This window comes from Cricetulus griseus, chromosome 7, assembly GCF_003668045.3.
Source record: "Cricetulus griseus strain 17A/GY chromosome 7, alternate assembly CriGri-PICRH-1.0, whole genome shotgun sequence".
In the NCBI taxonomy this organism is placed as follows: domain Eukaryota; kingdom Metazoa; phylum Chordata; class Mammalia; order Rodentia; family Cricetidae; genus Cricetulus; species Cricetulus griseus.
The window spans coordinates 86,918,815-86,928,572 of record NC_048600.1 but is presented as its reverse complement, the minus strand read 5'-3'; positions in this window follow the sequence as shown (position 1 = coordinate 86,928,572).

The window sequence follows — 9,758 nt, the reverse complement described above, 5'->3', positions numbered from 1 at the left end:
CACTCTCTGAAACTACAGATTCCAGAACTTGGAAGAGATGCTGAAGTCCACCACATGTGATCTTTAAAAACAAAAGTCTCAGGGAAAGCCGGGCATTGGTGGCGCACACCTTTAGTCCCAGCACTCAGGAGGCAGAGGCAGGCAGATCTCTGAGTTTGAGGCCAGCCTGGTCTATAGAGTGAGTTCCAGGACAGCCAGGGCTGTTACACAGAGAAGCTGTGTCTCAAAACACCAAAACAAAAAACAAACCAATTTGCAACTGGATGGAATGACTATTTAAAAAAAAAAGGGGGGGCAAACTAGAGTCAGGATACAATATATAAGAGAATAAATTAAAAGAAAAAGGACAAATTCCTGGGCTTTGCACTTGAATTTCCCATTCATTCTAGCAAAGGATGTAGAGAGCTGCATTTTGCTTTTAAAGTGTCATTTGGAAACCATGCGTTGTTATAACTCAGTGTCATTTGGAAACAATGCGTTGATATAAACGTCAAGCTCAACCTAACCAGTTCCTCAAAAATGCTTATTTTCACACACCTAAAGTAACCCCCACCCCCACCCCAATCACCTCATCCCATGGCCCCAACATAGACCTGCAGAGCACTTTTGTTGCTGTTGTTTTTGTTTTTCGAGACAGGCTTTCTCTGTGTAACCCTAGATGTCCAGGAACTCACCCTGTAGACCAGGCTGGCCTTAGAGAGATCTGCCTGCCTCTGCCTCCCAGATGCTGAGATTGAAGGTGTCCCCTGCTATGCCAGGCTATCTGCAAAGCACTTTCAACACCTGAGATGATCTCACTAATTTGTTTACTGTGCCCCCCCCCCCAAGACCAGAAGCTCCAAGAAGCTGGGTGTCTTGCTTTGGATAATCTCATGTGCCAAGCCCAGTGGCATGCCTGCCATGTGCTAGTACTGTATATTTACCAAATGACTACACAGACCTGGGCCTGGTTTCTTTTAGACACATTTGGATCCTCCACTCTGTCCCAATTATGACCCTGGAAGCTGAAGGGATCCTATCATCTGCACGAATCTTCAATAGCCAAAAGGGAAGCAGCCACCACAGAGTGATGATGCTCACACACTTGAAGACGTCCACCTTCCACCACCCAACATAAGGTGGTGAAATGGGAAAGTAGATGCTCCGAGCTGGAGAGCTGGTGGGAATCTGTTAACATCTAACCCTGAGGAATACTTGTCTGGAAACAGTCCCATAGCCCACAGCCCAGCTGCCTGAAACATCAAGATGGTGTCATAGAAGCATGGATCTCACATCTGACAATCTTGTCCTGAACTTGTAGGATGAAAGCTTCATCCTGGGTAGCGACAACCATTAAAACATCACCCTGGGAGAGAAAGAATAGGCGCTTCTCTTCCTGTTGCTGAGAGCCAGCCAGGTATACAGTCCACCCCACCTCAACCTCAGTGGCCTCTCCACACTTGCGCTCTTGAGTTTAAGAGACTGAAGAACACCAGGCAAGGTGGCCCACACCTTTAATTCCAGCACTCAGTAGGCAGAGGCAGGCTTAAACTCATCACTGTGGGTTTGAGGCCAGCCTGATCTACAGAGTTAGTTCCCAGACAGCCAAGACAAGAAACCTGTTTCAAGGACCAACCCACACACACAAAAAAAAGACCAACCAATCCGTTTTGAGGAAAAGACTTTCCTCTTTCCTGCATTAGCTAGGACCTTTGGGATAGTATGTGATTTCTCACAGCAATCCCAGTGCAAGGGTGGGCAGAAACAGATGAACCCTGGGGGCTCACTGAGCAGCCAGTCTAGCTGAAACAGCTCAAGGGTCAGTGAGAGGCATCTCAAAGAGGATGCCTAAAGTCCACATCTGACCTCCACATACCATGCTCACATACACATGAGTGCACCTGCAGAGAGAGAGAGAGAGAGAGAGGAGAGGGGGAGAGGGAGGAGAGGAGAGAGAGAGAGGGGGGGGAAAGAGGGGGAAAGAGGGAGAGAGAAGAGAGAGAGAGAGAGGAGAGATCCAGAGGAAGGTGCCTATGTTAAACCTCTCCACTCCACACTCGGGGTTCTGGTAGAGCCTGTTTGTAGACAGATGCCCTGATATGTACTAAAGCCCCAAGACAACACAGAACAGAGCCCACTAGATTAGGTCCAGTAGTAGAAGTATTTGAGGACAGTGTCCAAGCCAGCCTCGAACTTGTGATCCTCCTGCCTCAGCTTCCACAGCACTGGGATTTCAGGCGTGCGCCCACACATGCTTCCTTCCACTGTTGATTCCTTTCTTGATCAAACCTCAACTGGGCACCTACTGTAAATGTCATGTCAGGGAGATATTCTAAAGAGATGCTTGTGCCTTCCCTCAGACTATCAGACAATTGAAACTGGTTCCCAGGGGCATCCTGCTGGGAGAAAGAAGACTGGAGCCTGGTGCCTGCTAGAAGCATCCTCCAGGAAGAGATTTCACACAGTTCTGATAGCTTCTCAGGCTACCTTGCAGGAGAGACAGCTAAGAATGGTGGAGGGCAGAACCACATCTTGACCAGGATGCCTTAATTATCCATACTCCTGCCTTCTCTAAGCCTCTTGTTAGAGCCACGGAGGAAGGTTGGGAGTTACTGGATCTGTTTGTTCCTCGTTGAATACATCGTCCTCTGCTTTTCACTGTAACTTGTCTAATAGGCTTGTTGAGGACAGATGGTCAAGGCTAGCTCCTTAAGGCCATCAGGGACAAGTCTCTAACCCTGACACCACCAGTAATCTCGTATATGCTGCTGAAGAGGCCAGAATGTCAGTTACCTGTCTTCTGACCTTTCTCAGTGGCCACTCTGGCTTTAGAGAAAGAAGCCTTGCCCTACCATGCCTCCTGCACATTCACTGCATAACTGAAAGCAAGCTGCACTTCTGACAACTCTCCAGAAACCTGAGAGACCTTCAAGGGTGTTTAGAAAGGAAAGGGTTGCCTCCTTATAGCCAGTGGCCTGTCATGACATCAGCTTACTATGTCTTTAAAAACAAGGGAGCGGGGGAGGATATCAGGATGGCCCAGTGGGTAAAGATGCCTGCCAGAGAGAACCAGTCCCTGCTAGTAGTCTTCTGACCTCCATACATGTGCCACAGCACAAGTGTGCGCAAGCACATACAGTCAATCAAAAATAAAATCTAAAAAGAATAAAATCCCAGGGTGTGTTTAAGAAGTCAGGGTAGGTATGTTTTCTTGAAGTTAATGTTTCAAGTGTATGCCTGTATCTGCCATTATGGCGTGGATCATATTTTTTCCTGAGGTTTAGCTAAAATGTGTGGGGGGAATATATCTTAAGTTGTGCCCTCGAGTATCTGGACTCCATCTCTACATCCTGAGGCCAACTCACCATGCCCACAAGCTCAGACTTAGCACCCTCTGTGTCCAAAGGGGTGACTCTAGTCATCACAGTGATACTAATAATCTGAGGATGGGCTGGAGAGATGGCTCAACAGTTAAGAGCACTGACTGTTCTTCCAGAGGTCCTGAGTTCAGTTCCCGGCAGCCACATGCTGGCTCACAACCATCTGGAATGAGACCTGATGCTCTTTTCTGGCATGCGGGCAGATAGAACACTTTATACATAATAAGTAAATTTTTTAAAGATTTATTATGTATACAGTGTTCTGCCTACATGTATACCTGCAAGCCAGGGAGGGCACCAGATCTCATAATGGATGGTTGTGAGCCACCATGTGGTTACTGGGAGTTGAACTCAGGACCTCTGGAAGAACAGGCAGTGCTCTTAACCTCTGAGCCATCTCTTCAGCCCTATTTTTTTTTTTTTTTAAGTCTGAGGGCATTTCCAAAATTATTGCCTCCTACTCTCTCCTTTTTGGTGGCAGTTTTCATGCTTGGGCTCAAACCTGAGTCCTTTCAAATATTAAGCTCACTGAAAGCTCTATCCCTAACTCTTGTCTGCTTTGAGGAATCATTTTCTTTGATTTAACTAGCTCCATGTCAAGATTCTTAGTCTCGAGTGGAGAAATGGCTCAGTGGTTAAGAGCACTGATGGCTGTTCCAGAGGACCCAGGTTTTATTCCCAGCACCCACATGGCAGCTAACAGCAGTCTGTAACTCCAAGATCTGACCCCCTCACACAGACATAACATGAAGGCAAAACACCAATACACATAAAATAAAAAATAATTTAAAAATAAAAGAGTCTTAGAGTCCCACAATGCCCTGGTAAAATGAGCCTTGTCACTACTCCCATAGTACGTTAGAGCATTAAGTACCCACAGAGTCCTGGTAAAAGCCTTCCTTGCTTAGCTGAATCCTCACAACCTCCTGCTCATGGTTGGAACTGTCACTACCCTTAGTCCCACTACCCTTACCCCACCCCCACCCAGAACACCATACTGTTTGGATGTCTGTGTGTCAGAACTAGACCCAGGTGCATCAGCTCACCAGAAAGATCCTGGCAAAGCCCACTTCACCTTTGCTGAAATGGGCCCTATTCACTGGGGCTCTCAGTTCACTTTCTTTGGGAGGCTGTTTAATGTATAGCATCCGTGTCTTGTCACAATGGAGGGAACTCATCGCAGGGGCCAGGGTCCCACAGACGCTGTCTTCCTCCCCGGTTGTGTTGAGATCCTCGGGGAGAAAGGAATCTCCCCATACTTTGGGGGGGGGGGGAGACGTAAAGAGAGCAGATAACTCCTGCAGCATCTCCCACCGCTCTTAGGAACAGGAGTCCTACCAAGTGCCTCTAAATGTCCTTCCTGGCGTCAGGTAGGGGGCCAGAGGGGAGGCTAATCTTTCTTCCTTGCCTTCTCACCTTTCACCCCCCTCCTCCCACTGTTATGGTAAAGCTCCTGGGGGATCTTGCATAGGGGACCTTGGCGGATTCCATGGCAGGCAAGGGTGACCAAGGCAGGGGACAAACATGCCAGGCAGACAGAGGTAAAGTGAGAAGTTTAATTAGAAAGGGGAGGAAGGGGGAAGGAAAGAGACAATAGGTTAAGAGACAGGACAGAAGAGAAGAGGGAGACAGGAAAAGTCCTCTCTTCCCCAAGGGAACAGGCAGGCAAAGGCGGGGAGGGGGGGTCTCTTTTAAAGGGTCCTTTGCACCTGGACTGACCTGGGTACTGCCTGAGTGCATTCTGCCAGGTGAGAAAGGCAGACCAGCATAATGCCTGAATCACACCCACCAATTGCCCCCCATGCCTCTTCACGATAAACACCTTCTCCAGAAGTCAAGGGCGAGTTTAGCAGCCCGAGCAGCACTCTGTTTCACAAGCCTGCATCTGGTTGGATGAGCTCAGACATACACTGTGGTGAGGGGAGTTAGAGCACAGATTCTACAGGTCTTTTTATTTTTCTATCTCCCTTCTAAAACCCGGCACCTTTTAAATCTATTTTCACTGTGGTATGGACCCGATCCTGGTATCATCTTGCTCAGCTATGAGTCCCAGGCAATGTTCTGTAGAAACCATCCTGACAAGACTGGAGAGATGGCTCAGCAGTTAAGAGTACTTGCTCTGTCGGGTGGTGGTGGCGCATGCCTTTAATCCCAGCACTCAGGAGGCAGAGGCAGGTGGATCTCTGTAGGTTCGAGACCAGCCTGGTCTACAAGAGCTAGTTCCAGGACAGCCTCCAAAGCCACAGAGAAACCCTGTCTCGAAAAAAAAACAACAAAAAAGAGTACTTGCTGTATGACATCTTGAAATTTGCAAGCAAATGGACAGAACCAGAAAATGCCATCCTGAGTGAGATAACCCAGACCCAGAAAGACAAATATAATATGTACTCACTCAGAAATGGATATTAGACATAAAATGAAGGACAACCAGACTACAGGCCACAACCCCAGAGAATCTAGGTAACAAAGAGGACCCTAAGAGAGACACACATGGATCTGCCTAGGAAGGGGAAAAAAGACAAGATCTCTTGAGTAAATTGGGAGTGTGGGAGGCAGGAGGTGGGGGGGGGAGAGTGGGGAAAATGTATAGCTCAATAAAAATGTGGCCGGGCGTTGGTGGCACACGCCTTTAATCCCAGCACTCGGGAGGCAGAGGCAGGCGGATCTCTGTGAGTTCGAGGCCAGCCTGGTCTCCAGAGAGTGCCAGGATAGGCTCCAAAGCTACACAGAGAAACCCTGTCTCCAAAAACCAAATAATAAAAGAGTACTTGTTCTAACAGAGTACCCAGTTTTGATCCCAGCACACCACATGGTGGCTCACAACCATCCATAACTCCAGTTCCAAAATACCCCATTCTCTCTTCTGACTTCTGCAGGCACTAGGCACACACATGATGCACATACATGCATCAGGAAAACCACTCATACACATGAAACAGATCTTTTTAAAAACTGTTAGAAGAAAATAAAAAGAAAAGCTCCCTTTTCTCCAGGTGTCCAGCAGAAAAACACCAGCTGCGGGCAGGTGACCGGGGAAGTAATCAGTAACATCACGGCTTCCACCAAGGGCTTGGAAGTATCGCTTGATCACTCCCACAAACTCCAAGATGCATGGTGGTCTCCTACCTCAGCAGGAGGGAGAGTGAATTAACACCTCCCCCTGGCCTAAGAGATTAAAAAAAAAAAAAAAAAAAAAAACTCTCCATAAAATCTAACGGAAACAAGGCAGGAAACTCACATGGCGTGGATCTTGGAGAGTTCAGATGCTGTTTCCACATAGTGAGCTCTAGTTTCCAGTCCCCAAGGAGAGGGGAGGCAGGAGGGAGATTTGAAGGCAACCTGGGTAGAGGTCTCTACAAAGTGATGTAACTCTCCTTCAGAGTCCCAAGCATCCTGGAAGGCCCAGGGCCAAGTGTAAGAAAGGCAGGGCATGGGAGGGTTCACCAAGGGCAATCTGTTCTTTAATTTTCCCTTTGCTCTGAGAAGTCCTGCTATGACCAGCACATTTCATAACAGCTATTTCTGATCCATGAAAGAACTTACAATTGCCAGGGATTTTTTTCTTTTTTCTTTTTTCTTTTTGGTTTTTTGAGAGAGGGTTTCTCTGTGTAACTCTGGAGACCAGGCTGGCCAGAGTATTTTTTAAAATTGTTTTTACCCCTATCTCTGTGCATGCACTGTGCATGTGCGTGCGTGCGTGCGTGCGTGCGTGCGTGCGTGCGTGCGTGCGTGCGTGCGTGCGTGCGTGCGTGTGTGTGTGTGTGTGTGTGTGTGTGTGTGTGTGTGCAGATGTAAAGGTTTGAGGAACCTGTTCTTTTTCCACCATGTGTGTTCTGGGGATCAATCTCAGGTTTTCAAGCTTGGCAGCAAGCACCCTTGTAGAGGGCAAGAGGTCCTTGTGTGCACAGATAAGCACTGGGGAAGCCAGGGAAAGTCAAACATGCAGACTTGTCAAAGGAAGGAAGATCTTCAAAGTAAGTTTACCCCTCTTCCTTACAGAATGCTGGGAATGGCTGTAGTTTACAACCTGGTGATATTTACTATCTGTAGAGACAGAATTTATCCCCTAGAATCTATGCTTTGTTTATCCCAGACCCTTCCCCCCTAAATCTTGAGCATTGCTTCTAAATCCATAAAACCCATCCTTATGTCATTTGTACTTTACAACAGCCTAATAGACTTCTGTGTTATCTTAGGGTCAGGCCAATCCTGACTCCCAACAGCATTATGTTTATCTCAGTCACTCCCCTAATCCCTAAATCTTGAGCACTGAGTCAACAGTACCCATCTTTATGAAAGAAGCCAGATGTACTTTGTAAAGAGTTTCAATGTGCTGGGCCTTGGTGGCACATGCCTTTAATCCCAGCACTTGGAGGCAGAGGCAGAGGCAGGTGGATCTCTGTGAGTTTGAGACCAGCCTGGTCTACAAGAGCTAGTTCCAGGACAGCCTCCAAAGCCACAGAGAAACCCTGTCTCGAAAAACAAAAAACAAAACAAAACAAAACAAAAAACCCAAAAAACAACAACAAAAAAGACTTTCAATGTAACCAGGTGGTGGTATAAGCCTTTAATACCAGCACCCAGGAAGTAGAGGCATTCATTTCTGAGTCGAACTCAGGCCAGCCTGAGTCTACAGAGTGAGTTTTAGGACATCTAGGGTTACACAGAAAAACCCTGTCTCAGGAAAACAAAAATCCAACGAAAACATGGCTTAAGCTTTGTCATACTCTGTGCACTGAGTTAATTGCCATCAGAAAAGTTTTGTTTTTCCAAATTTGTGCTGTGCTAAAATAAACAACCTGGGACTCTAGAAGTTTGAACCAGCTCTGGCTAAGTCAGGCTGGACAGAGTTTCATTCTTCCATCATCCAGATCTTTTCCCTGCTGACCATAGAGCCTTCAGGGACTCCCACCTCCACCTACCACACACCCCTACCCACTGAGCCATCTTACCAGGCCCTCATAAATTTGTTGTTAATGTGCCTTAATTGCAGTCAAGAAGAAAAAGGAAGCTCTTTGCTATGGGAAGCATATTTGTGACCATAAGCCATCTTAATTGACAGGTTGCCATTTATTACTTAGCTTTAGTAGCTGATCTGAGGCGTGTAGGGGAAGCTGTAACCATGCCTACGTAGGGGCTGGCTACAGGTGTGTCTGACCATGCTTGCGCTTTCGAGGGCGTGTTCAGGGTGACATAGAGTGAGACTTGAAGGGGACTGCGTCTCTCTTTCGGTTTCACTTTTGGGCTTGCGTACAGACCGCTGCCACGCCAGCTGGCTAGGTTGTTCTGTAAGTAAGGCTTTTCCCTATTAAATACCCTTATATTTCTACCTGACTCCGTATTGGTAATTTCCCACTATAGAGGAGAAACTAAACAAAGATACCAAACACTTAAAAACATATATGACTGGCCCAATGTGGGGGTGCATGCATTTAATCCCAGTACTTGGGAGGTAGAGGCAAGAAGATCTTCAAGAGTTCAAGACCAGCCTGCTCTATATAATGAGTTCCATGACAGCTAGAGCTATAAAGTAAAAACCCTGTCTCAAACAAAATATGACTTCCAGTGGAATACTAAAAAGGACAAAGATTTAGCCGGGCGTTGGTGGCACATGCCTTTAATCCCAGGAGGCAGAGGCAGGTGGATCTCTGTGAGTTCGAGGCCAGGCTGGTCTCCAGAGTGAGTGCCAGGATAGGCTCCAAAGCTACACAGAGAAACCCTGTCTCAAAAAACCAAAAAAAAAAAAAAAAAGACAAAGATTTAAACTTGAATCAGCCAAAGCCACAAGGCACTGACAACTCTAACGGCACATTTTAAAGGGAAATAAGCTTTCGTCTCCTTTCAGTGATTTCTTCTTTGTGAAGTTTCTCCCATCTATCCCTGCTCCTTGTCCATGGGTCTAGAGTGGCAATAAAACCAGAATGAGTGTGAAATCCTCATGTAAAATATCAAGGTGTCACAAGAAAACCCACAAAAATCAACAACTAACCTAGTCTCACAGAGACTGACCTAGGCCTTCTGTACATATGTTACAGTTGTATAGCTTGGTCTTCTTGTGGGGCTAACAGAGGGAGCAGCAGCTGCCTCTGGCTCTATTACCTGCTTTTGGAACCCTTTCCTCCCACTGCATTGCCTCACCCAGCCTAAACAGGAAAGGAGGTGCCGAGCCTCACTGCAACTTGATATGCCATAGCTGCTGGCATACATGAGAGGCCTGCACTTTTCTGAAGAGAAGAGAGAAGCAGTGGATTGGGGGTAGGAGGAGAGGAGGGAGGGGGGACTTATCCAGCTGGGAAAAAATTAACTAATTAATTACTACCAAGTTGCCTGTGCTGTCTCATACCTGTGCACATGAAGTGTGTGTCCCCACCTCCCTATTCAGATTCATACTCCCCAAGA